The sequence below is a fragment of the Entelurus aequoreus genome, linkage group LG26 (genome assembly GCF_033978785.1).
Source record: "Entelurus aequoreus isolate RoL-2023_Sb linkage group LG26, RoL_Eaeq_v1.1, whole genome shotgun sequence".
Classification (NCBI taxonomy): Eukaryota; Metazoa; Chordata; class Actinopteri; order Syngnathiformes; family Syngnathidae; genus Entelurus; species Entelurus aequoreus.
Window position 1 is genome coordinate 17427717 of NC_084756.1, and position 11491 is coordinate 17439207.

An 11491-nucleotide genomic window follows, 5' to 3' on the forward strand; every position below is an offset into this window, starting at 1 on the left:
CAGATTCAAAACAATTGTCTATTCATTCAATACATAGGATTTCAGCAGGATCTACCCCAGCCTGCTGACATGCAAGCAGAGTAGTAGATTTTTGTAAAAAGCTTTTATAATTGTAAAGGACAATGTTTTATCAACTGATTGCAACAATGTAAATTTGTTTTAACTATTAAATGAACCAAAAATATGACTTATTTGATCTTTGTGAAAATATTGGACACAGTGTGTTGTCAAGCTTATGAGATGCAATGCAAGTGTAAGCCACTGTGACACTATTGTTCATTTTTTAAATTTTTTATAAATGTCTAATGATAATGTCAATGAGGGATTTTTAATCACTGCTATGTTGAAATTGTAACTAATATTGATACTGTTGTTGATAATATTCATTTTTGTTTCACTACTTTTGTTTTTTTCTGTGTCGTGTTTGTGTCTCCTCTCAATTGCTCTGTTTATTGCAGTTCTGAGTGTTGCTGGGTCGGGTTTGGTTTTGGAATTGGATTGCATTGTTATGGTATTGCTTTGTTGGATTGATTAATTAAAAAAAATTAAAATAAAAAATTAATAAAAAAATAAATAGATTTTTAAAAAATGAGAATCCATCCTGAATCGCACAACGTGAGAATTGCGATTCGAATTCGAATCGATATTTCCCCACACCCCTAGTACTTACTATTACAAAAGGCAACCATAAGTGTCCCTCAATGAAAATCTGAGCAAAAACACTGAAGCTAAACCCTGCGGTGAATACAGTTTGGTCTCACAGTCGCATGCACGTTGTCCTTACTGCACATTGGCAGTGTGGGTGTATGAAAAAGCATGTGGGAGGAAGTGTGTAGGTGGGGAGCGAGCGCTGAAAGCACCAAAAGTGAAGTGGTGTTGATGCTGTCAGTCCGTCCTTTACGGTGACTGTTGAAGGTAAGATCAGTTGCTCTGCAGGCCTACAATTTTCCTTCCGAGCTCGTGGCCTAGGACATCTTCCAGACCTACTTGCTTGCAACCTGTTCTCCGGATGTCCTTTTTTCCAGTCAAGCCTTCTCCTTTTCTCAATCTCTACCTCTTGAACCCCAGCGTGCATCAGCTCTCTCATTTGCATTTGTTCAGTTGTGACGAGAAGTGTTTCGGAACGCCTTCTAGAACAAGGACACTGGATGATAAAAGAGGTGCACGGAGGATGGCGCTTTTCTTTTTAGTTGTGTTCGTCAGGAGTAGTTTGCTCACTGGACGGTGAATCATCAAGGTACAGTAAGTTTTTCTTTCATTTCATTTAGTCAATTGCATCGCGGTGTTCTCACACTTCCTGTTTTCAACAGATGAGAGAGAAGCAGAAGGATGCTGTAATGCACTTGTGTTTGTGTAGCAGACACAGTCAAACACTACACACAAAATGTGACTTATCGCGTGCGCTGTGAGGAAGTCAAAAGACGTGCGAGTAGATGATGTCAATATTTTTTAAAGTGCCTCAGGGTGGATGACGTAGAACTTTCTGGTGATTTTGGAATGAAAAGACTCCAGAGAAGTGATGCACTTGTCGCACACGTCATGTGATTTAGACACTATAAACACTACTGGTGCAGACTGGTAACCAAGGCAACAGAATGTCTGTAGGCAATCTTCTTTTGGACCAGAGAGATAGCGTCGAAATCTTTCTGTGTTTGCTGAAAAGAGTCTACTACAGGCCTGGGCAATTATTTTGCCTCGGGTGGTCAAATTTAGAGAAAAAAAATGTGTCTGGGGGCCAGCATATCTATTTTTAGGAACACAAATACAAAACCTTACAATAATGTCTGATTGAAAGCTTAAAATGTTATGACAGACCGCCTTAAAAAACTGAATGGATTTGACATTTTTTTTACTGAATGAGATACCCAGAATATACATGAAAATAATGAATGTAGGATTTACAATATTAACTATGAACGATAAAACACTCAATATTGACAACATATGAACGTTACACCCCCTTTCGATCAACATATTTTACAATCAAGCAAAACGCAGCGAAATATGAACACAAAGAGTAAAAAAAACACCTACAATCTGATATATCACTAAGCTTTAGAACTTTGTTGTAAAAATCTCCTTCCGCGTATGTTAAAGTTCCAGTGATTGTCACGCACACACTAGGTGTGGTGAAATGTGTCCTATGCATTTGACCCATCCCCATGTTCACCCCCTGGGAGGTTAGGGGAGCAGTGAGCAGCAGCATGCGCAGCACTCGGGAATCATTTGGTGATTTAACCCCCAATCCAACCCTTGATGCTGAGTGCCAAGCAGGAAGGCAATGGGTCCCATTATTTGTAGTCTTTGGTATGACTCGGCCGGGGTTTGAACTCACAACCTCCCAGTCTCAGGGCGGACACTCTAACCACAAGGGCACTGAGCTGAGCGTCTGTCCCTGACACCCGCATTTCAGGCTGACACTCTGTGGGAACGCTCCCCACCCACACTGCTTGGTGACTCAGATTACCATAGTAACTAATTCAAGTACCATAGTAACTAATTCGATTACCATAGTAACTAATTTGATTACCATAGTAACTAGTATATCATGCAAAAGCACAGATTACAACCATTGAAATACTTTGTATAGTTCAAGACTTATGGTCATTTGAAAACATCACTGCACATCATAATGGCGGCTCCAGTTTCGATCTTAAAGATCTAAAAAAATTATTTGTGAATGTCCGGCAGACCAGATTGAAAACCTTAATTTGCCCAGGTCTGGTCAACTGTATCAAAACAGCATATTCATATTTTTATTGAACGGTAAATCTCAGTTTCCGCCAGTAAAGAAGGGACAGCACCTCATTTAAAATCGATAGTAAAGCTACTTTTTTGCTGTGATTTCCCCCCCCCCCAACATGTTCTACTCTCTAACAAGGAACGTTTGAAAGAAAGTGATGTCCTAATTCTTCATATCTTATAGGTATGAACAGACAGGCACTTCGAACATCACGACAGCAGCAGTGTTACCATGGAGACTGGCAAGCAAGAGATAAAGCAAGCACAGAAAGAGACGACTGCTTACAAGCGCTCCGTGCCTGGGGTATCAGTGCAGGCTATCCTGGGGTCTTCTGCAGGCCAACAGGAGCCGGCCAAGCTCTGTCTTCCCATGCCGTCAGTCTTCTCCAAGGAGACACTTCCTTTCCTAACACTCCATATTGTTGGAGGACTACAGTCCCAGCCGGGATTGAGTCTGGCAGCCGCTGCTCCGATAGCCAAGCCAAAGTCATCAGGGAAGAACGTGTGTCCTCACTGTGGACGTGACTGCATGAAGCCTAGCGTCCTGGAGAAGCATCTCCGCTGTCACACGGGCGAGAGGCCTTTCCCCTGCACCGTTTGTGGGGTTTCTTTCAAGACTCAGAGCAACCTTTACAAGCATAAGCGCACTCAAGTTCATGCCCGCCTTTCATATGAGTCAGAGCAAAGCAGCGTGGGCAGTCTGGAGGGTATATCCAGGGATTCCTTGACCCCTGGTTCATCTGTGGATGAGTGCCCAGAGGAATCGCTAAGACTGCAGCAGGAGGCTGAGATCACCTGCCCTGTCGAAAAACACAACGATTTTCCTGATGAATACCATAAAACAGAAACAAAATTAGAAGCAGGAGGAACAAAAGACAGGGAAAAACATGGCACTGAACAAGAACAACCTCTGCTGAACTCTAATCGACACGTTCCTCTTCAGAGACAAGAGGCAACAATGTTCTCCAAGCAGTGGAAGAACTCGGGATGCAAAGTGAAATCAAAGAGCCATGACAGCATTGACTCAGGCTTCAGCGAGGGCAATGATCGGTGCTCCACTCCAGCTGGCGTGATGCCTGACCACCGTCTAGAAACCTTTGAAAGGAGTGGCACAGACCACTCTGAGGAACACATCAACACAGCAGGGGGGCTAGCTGAATCTGTGCGGCAGAAAGAACAGCAGGCACTAGAAGAGCGAATATCCAAACTGATTTCACAAAATACATCGGTTGTGGAGGACAAGCTTCTGGAAAATGTGAGGCCTCGTAAGACGGGTCTGTCGAAGCAGGGCAGCATCGACCTGCCCATGCCATACACATTTAAGGACTCCTTTCACTTTGACATGAAGATCAACAAGGCTTTGAAAGTGGGATTACAAAGAAACAAAAATGCTGGGTTTTATCGCTCAGCACCAACCCAATACTCCACAACTATGGAGCATACCCCCTTAGTCCGAAGCAATTCCCTCCAATTCAGTGTTACTCCCCAGCAGCCCGAGAAGATCTGCTCAAATGTTTCCTTTCAGAGTGATTTCACGACACCTGCGCAGAGAGGACGCTCTGCGCCTGGCAATCAGCAGTCATCTGCTCATCACCCACTGGTTCGCCAAGCCGCTATAGACTGCATCCCCGCCACTGAAACTTGTGTCACGAACTCATCTGTGGAGGATGCATCTTCTGCTAGTCTCAGCTTTGATGGGGATGACTGCGACATTCACGGAGAGCAGAAAAAAAGAAAATTCCAGAGAAAGAAATCCCAGAAGTTTGCTTACAACAAATGGTACATGTACAGGGGCGGGTCATTCAAAAAGCTCTATAGTCCTGAGAAAGCTGAAGATGGGGGTATTGGTAAAAGCAGGAAGATGTCCTCATCAATTCAAGAGCAAAGTAGATTGTCATTCATTACCAAAGAAGCAGATAAGCAGGTACATGTTGCAAAAGGCAATACACAACTTTGTTATTCAGATTCTTCTCTTGCAAAGAACATCCATTCAGGTGTTAGTCTACAAACAGACAATTTAAAATCTACACTTAGGAGAAATCTCTCTTTGTCGTCGTCTCCATTGCTCGCGACTGGATCACTTTATATGCATACAATGGACAACACTGAAAGAGGAGTAGACGAGAAACACATGTGTGGGGAATCTGACAGAAAAAAGCAGAGAACTGAGGAAAAAGTACTTTGCTCTGTGGGAATGGAAACTGACCGACGCACCTCGACTAAAACCCTTCAACTGATCACTGATGCTGTGCCTGAACAAACTACAAATCTCAGTTATGTCAACGAACCAACAAATCCAATACAAGCGCAAGTGAAAAGAGATGTCTTTTCTACGGCCACAGTGAATGAAGCACCGTCCCCTTCCTCTGCCAAGAACACCTTTCTTCCAAAATACCAGCTCAAATTACCAAACAGCGCAGATCCCAACTTAACTCCGGTTGCTGGTACTGAGCCTTTAACTATGCTGAATAAAACCACCTCTGACCCACAAAGTGTTGCCACAAAAGTAAACCAGACACCTACTGTTGCGGTCAAAGCCTTTTCACAAGGCAACCCTGCTCTTTTGTCATACACACATGCTTCAGGGACGTCCAGTCAGTTGATTCTGGTAAACAGATCGGATACCACAACTTCAAGCACCACAACCACGCCATGTAACATTGTGTCACTTGATTCAGAACAGCCGACAGGTCAGAACGTGTTTCATGTTCACACAGCGGACCTCCAAATATGTCTACAAATAATATCTGATGAACAGCTGGCTCTAATTGAACCACAGATTGAGCATAAACAGGGCAATACCTTCTGTCAGAGACAATTTATGGACAAAATGACTTCAGGGGTAATCCAGATGAAATCCCAGCACCGTGTCTCCAGTGCCGATGAGGGAGGGCATCTTGAGCAGTCTACATGTCCAAAGGGGTTTGATCAAAATCAGTCCTTATCAATGCCTCACTTGGAGAAGGGAAACCCTATCCATTTAGATGAAATACGGACAGAACACAGTGTTAATTCACTAGCTACGGATTTAGCTGAAATAGATGCTCGAGAAGATAGTCTGGTCGAGACAACCACAGAGGCTGTGAGCAGCGCAGACATGATGTCAACAGCTATTTCAACCAGAAATGTGAATCCAGAAGGGGACCAACACTGGACATTTCCTTCCTCAAGCACAGCAAGTCAGAGCTCTGTGAGAAGTGGATTGTTCAAAGAATGTCATACAAGCATCGCAAATACAATAGAAACCAAGAGGGAACCTTGTGCACAAGCACAAGTGGAGCTCATGCAGTCCACTAATGCCGCACTTTCCATGGATCTATCTCAAATCTTTAAAGAAGCAGACAGACAAGTATCAGTCTACACTAACTCAGGGGAATTACCATCACCACAGATTCTAGCTTCATTTAAACGTGCACAATCTGAAAGTGACGGGGTGGGACAACATGACGGTCCTTCCCAGACACAAGAACAGACACGCTCACTGGACGGAAGAAGCACTGCGGAGTCATTAACTATCCAGGACAAAAGTATCGCACCCGTTACAGATGTGCCTGCAAGTATTCAAAGCCCGATTGCAGGTATTGTCTGCTATTTATACTCAGTTAACTAATACTTATTGAATGCTATAATAGCTGGGATTGAACATGGAAATGAGTCATTCAAAATGGTACACACATGCAGGTTGACACCATTCAAATGCAAATTGTCTGTGGCTATACAACATGCTGAATGTTTCTCAGTGTGGTGAAAAGTGCTTCACCACTAAACCACAAGTGTCCAAACAACAGCTATTTTTTTTAGCTTGTTGCGTGTTTTGAAAATGCAAACAATTAGTTAAGCCAGGGGTCGGCAACCCTAAATGTTGAAAGAGCCATATTGGACCGAAAATACAAAAATAAAAATCTGTCTGGAGCCGCAAAAAAAATGAAAGCCTTATATAAGTGTTATAATGAAGGCAACACCTGATGTAAGTGTCCATATTACCTATAATAACCTACTATCAAAATGACTTTAAAAGTCTTATATAAGTGTTATAATGAAAACAACACATGATGTGTCTATATTACCTATATTAGCCTACTATCAAAATGACTTTAAAAGTCTTATATAAGTGTTATAATAAAGACAACACATGATGTAAGTGTCTATATTAGTTATAATAGCCTACTATCAAAATTACTTTAAAAGTCTTATGTGTTATAATGAAGGCAATACATGATGTGTCAATATTAGCTATATTAACCTACTATCAAAATGACTTTAAAAGTCTTATATAAGTGTTATAATGAAGGCAACACATGATGTGTCTATATTAGTTATATTAGCCTACTATCAAAATGGCTTTAAAAGTCGTATATACTGTAAGCGTTATAATAAAGACAACACATGATGTGTCTATATTAGTTATGTTAGCCTACTATCAAAATGACTTTAAAAGTCTTATATAAGTGTTATAATGAAGGCAACACATGATGTAAGTGTCTATATTAGCTATATTGGCCTACTATCAAAATGACTGTGTCACAGGCTGACGTAAATCTTCGTTGATAGAAATGTTGAAATGTAATATTTATTCTACACATTTTTACAACATTGGAAAACATTAGTAAAACTTCTCAGAGGGTGAGATAACTCCTGGAAATTACTGACTTAAAATGGCCAAAAGTATAGATGTGTGTGTCCAAGTGGTTGGGGACGTGGTTATTTACAGCTAGAATTTACCAACTCGAGTATTTCATATATATATACAGTGTTGGGACTAACGCGTTACAAAGTAACGCCGTTAGTTTCGGCGGTAACTAGTAATCTAACGCGTTATTTTTTATTTTTCAGTAACTCAGTTACCGTTACTACATGATGCGTTACTGCGTTATTTTACATGACTTTTAATGTAGTATGAAGTGTGTTAGTGTCGTAGTTCTGATTCTTCTTGTGTCACAAACCGGAGAAGAGAGACGTGCGCTCTGTGTGTGTGTCTATGAGTGTGGGGGGAGAGAGAGGAGGGGGGCGTGTCTGATCATGGCGGAGCTGCAGTCGAGTTTGTTAGAGATATTTTCACTACTATTCTTTTGTCGAGCACAAAGAAAATAACATTTTAGTTAAATGTAAATTGTGCTTTGGATCAAAGATCCCATCTACTGCCCAAAACAGCAATTCAAATCTGCTGAGTGCTGCAACAAGCTACATAAGCAACTTTGCTTCGACGTAGCTAGTAAAGAGAGACAGAGACTCCGATGCCACTTTCCCTCCACCACTTAAGGATTAACTCTGCCTCTGTTCATCATTCAGCACTGAAGGCACACACTCTGTCAAATCAATGTTCCCTCTAATTGTTCATGTGTGAGCAAACGCAAAAAGTCCGTGAGCATTGAGTGGAGCCCATGTGAGCAACGTCAGACGTGCACACTGTGGCTACACCAGCAGCACACCTGTCCCAAACCTGACTAAATAACAACTTACATCTCCATCCATCCATCCATTTTATACCGCTTGTCCCTTTCGGGGTCGCTGGAGCCTATCTCAGCTGCATTCTGGCGGAAGGCGGTGTACACCCTGGACAAGTCCCCACCTCATCGCAGGGCCAACACAGATAGACATACAACATTCTCTTATTATTATAATCAAATGACAGCAGTCATTTACTTTTCTAACATAAGTGTTTAGGCCCACTTATAATGACAATAACAACAAATATTGTTTTTCATGAACTGTGTACCGTACTTGTATTGTTTGTCTGGGTGGAGGTCCTGCTTTGGAAATAATTTGTACCCCTTTCAGACATTGCATTTAGTTCCCATTAAAACATTCACATGTTGCACAATGAGATGTAAGCAGGGGATCATGTGTACATTCCTGCAACTTCCTGTTTGTAAAAAATATATTTTTATGAGTATTTATTTAATATACTAATAGCATTTCATGATTATTATTTATAAATTAAGATTCCTAATAAATGACACTAGAATAAGCACACATTTGATTGGTAAATCATAGTGTAAGGACCTTGAATGACACTTTATGTGTGGTGTTGGAGTTGTCCGACTTTTTGTGGCTGTAAACGCATCACTGGCTAAGTGCCATATGTGCATGTGTTGGCGCAAGTGAGAAAGAGCGAGCGGCTGCTGTTGCTCTAACAAAGTTGCTTTTGGTCTGGTTTGTACTGCAGAAAATGACCACTTTTGCTAGATATCATTTTTGTTACTAATGTTTTGGTGATGTGTTTTTGGCCGACAATATAGAGTTTTGCTCAGTAAAGTGATGGATGGAATTCATGTCCTCAAAGCGTCTCGACAGACGTTACAATATTTGAACAATGATAGCTGAGATAGGCTCCAGCGCCCCCCGCGACCCTGAAGGGAATAAGCGGTAGAAAATGGATGGATGGATGACAAAAACTGTTTTCTCTGTCGTGTCCATGTCGTGTTGAAAATTGTTATGCGCTTATTTTTTTATTTGATTTTGTGCGTGGCATAAATTTGCCGTGCGCAGAGGACGATTGAGCAGTGCGCAATTGCACAGGTGCGCACCTTAGAGGGAACGTTGCTGTCAATTCTCTTATATACTCTTTCATCCTAGACTTCTAGTGTTTGACTATCACATCACTCCAAATGTATAGACTATAAAGTTCACAAACATAAAGAGGGATCCTAGTGGGCCAGGCCAATCTTTCCTTATCTCTAAACTAAAACTGGGGAAATGTGTAGAGTGTTCTGAGCTTCAGACATGATTTTGTGTCAGAATTCTTTGAGGAAAAAATGCCTGGTTAGGCTTTGTGTATGTAAAAATAAAGTTAAAGTACTTATTTGGTTTACAGCTATGTTGTTATTATGCTGTTTGTTACTTATGTATGTTATGTTGCAGCTATTTAAAATAGTTTTGTCAATTTGTTCTGGCCAGAAACAAATTGGCCTTTGTAACATATCTTTGTCTTTGTGTGTTGTATGTAGAGCACATTGCTTAGCAGAGTTCAGTGATGCAAATGCATGTCAAGTTGATCAACACATTGTATTATTCTGCAGTGCAATAACAGTACTGAAATGAAGGCTAAAGGGCATTAATGGGAGCTTTAAAAAAAAAATAAGAAAAAAATAAGTAACTAAATAGTTACTTTTCAAAGTAACGCATTACTTTTTGGTGTAAGTAACTGAGTTACTTTTGAAATGAAGTAACTAGTAACTATAACTAGTTACTGGTTTTCAGTAACTAACCCAACACTGTATATATATATATATATATGAAATACTTGACTTTCGGTGAATTCTAGCTATATATATATATATTTATTTTATTTACATAGAAAAAAGAAAAAAAATACTTGAATTTCAGTGTTCCGGTGGCTATCCATTAGATGGCAGTATTGTCCTGTTTAACTTCTCCGTTCATGATGAGTATATCATTTCGGGCACCGTGTTCAATGGAGAAGTCTGTTCTACAAAATTTACAGGCAACATACACCTTCCCCTTCGAACTGTCCTGGATGAACTGAAATTCTTGTTTCCATTCGTTTTGGAACTTGCAAGCGTATTTCTTCATCTTGCTCATCGACGGCGTCGCCATGTCTGTAATTTCCTCGTTCTTCTGCTTCGTTTCCTTGTGTGCGCAGTTGTGCACTCTACTCTCTAAAAGCCCTAGATGTTATGACGTCATTGGGCAGGCAAGCTGTTTATATTGTGGGAAAGCGGACGTTAGAACAGGCTGTCCCCATTCAGTCTCAGGTCTACATTGAGCTGGAGGGGGCGTGGCCTCAATACCGGGAGTTTGTCGGGAGAGGCGCTGAATACCGGGATTCTCCCGCTAAAAACGGGAGGGTTGGCAAGTATGCAAATGTTTGAAAAAGCTACAGGGAGCCAATAGGGCAGCACTAAAGAGATGCATGTGGTTCGAGAGCCACAGCTTGCTGACCCCCGAGTTAAGCTACAGTAGATATATAAAATGTTATATACTAATTTGCTTTGTCACTTATAACACAAAGTTTAGATATGGATGTTTTGTTCCGATAGCTTAGCTTTTTTTGAGCCACGGATACATACGCCCCAGCCTACGTGTTAAGTTGGAGTATTAGCTTATGGCTAGATATGGACATGACTATAGTTTTCTAAGCACGGGAACGAAAAAAGTAAATGTATAGAACAGTTTGAAGAAGAAGAAGTGGATGGTATTCATTAAATTAAAAAAACAAATCATCAATAACACGCCTGCATCTGTAGCAAGTAAACTTGGTGTAGCAGTTGGAGCGTAGCAAATAGCGCCATAGCAAAGCAGAATGTGTCAAAAACGCCAGCCCAGGACGTGGAAATAATATTTAAATGGCAGACATTTATCTACGAAAATATAGAGAAGCTGCTGATAGTGTGTTTGATGGAAGGAAGGAGATACTGTAGAAGTCTACTCTCCAAAATAAATGCTGTACATTATTATTACATTACTTCATAAAAGGGCTGGACTTGTTTGTACTACATTCTATTGTATTGTTTTTCATACAATATTTATTATCTAAAAGTTAGTATTTCTTTTTAAAAAGGCATGTTTTTTGGATAAGGGGAGCAAGCAGAAATGTTTATTTAAAGAGCAAAATGTTGTAAATTTGGTGATGATTGTCACACACACTAGGTGTGGTGAAATTTGTCCTCTGCATTTGACCCATGTTTATTTACATACCTTAATTGTTTCCAAACGGTGTCCGTAACACGGCAGTAAAACGGCTGACAAACAAAACAGAAGTCATCCTCATGGACCCACGAGCTGCGGA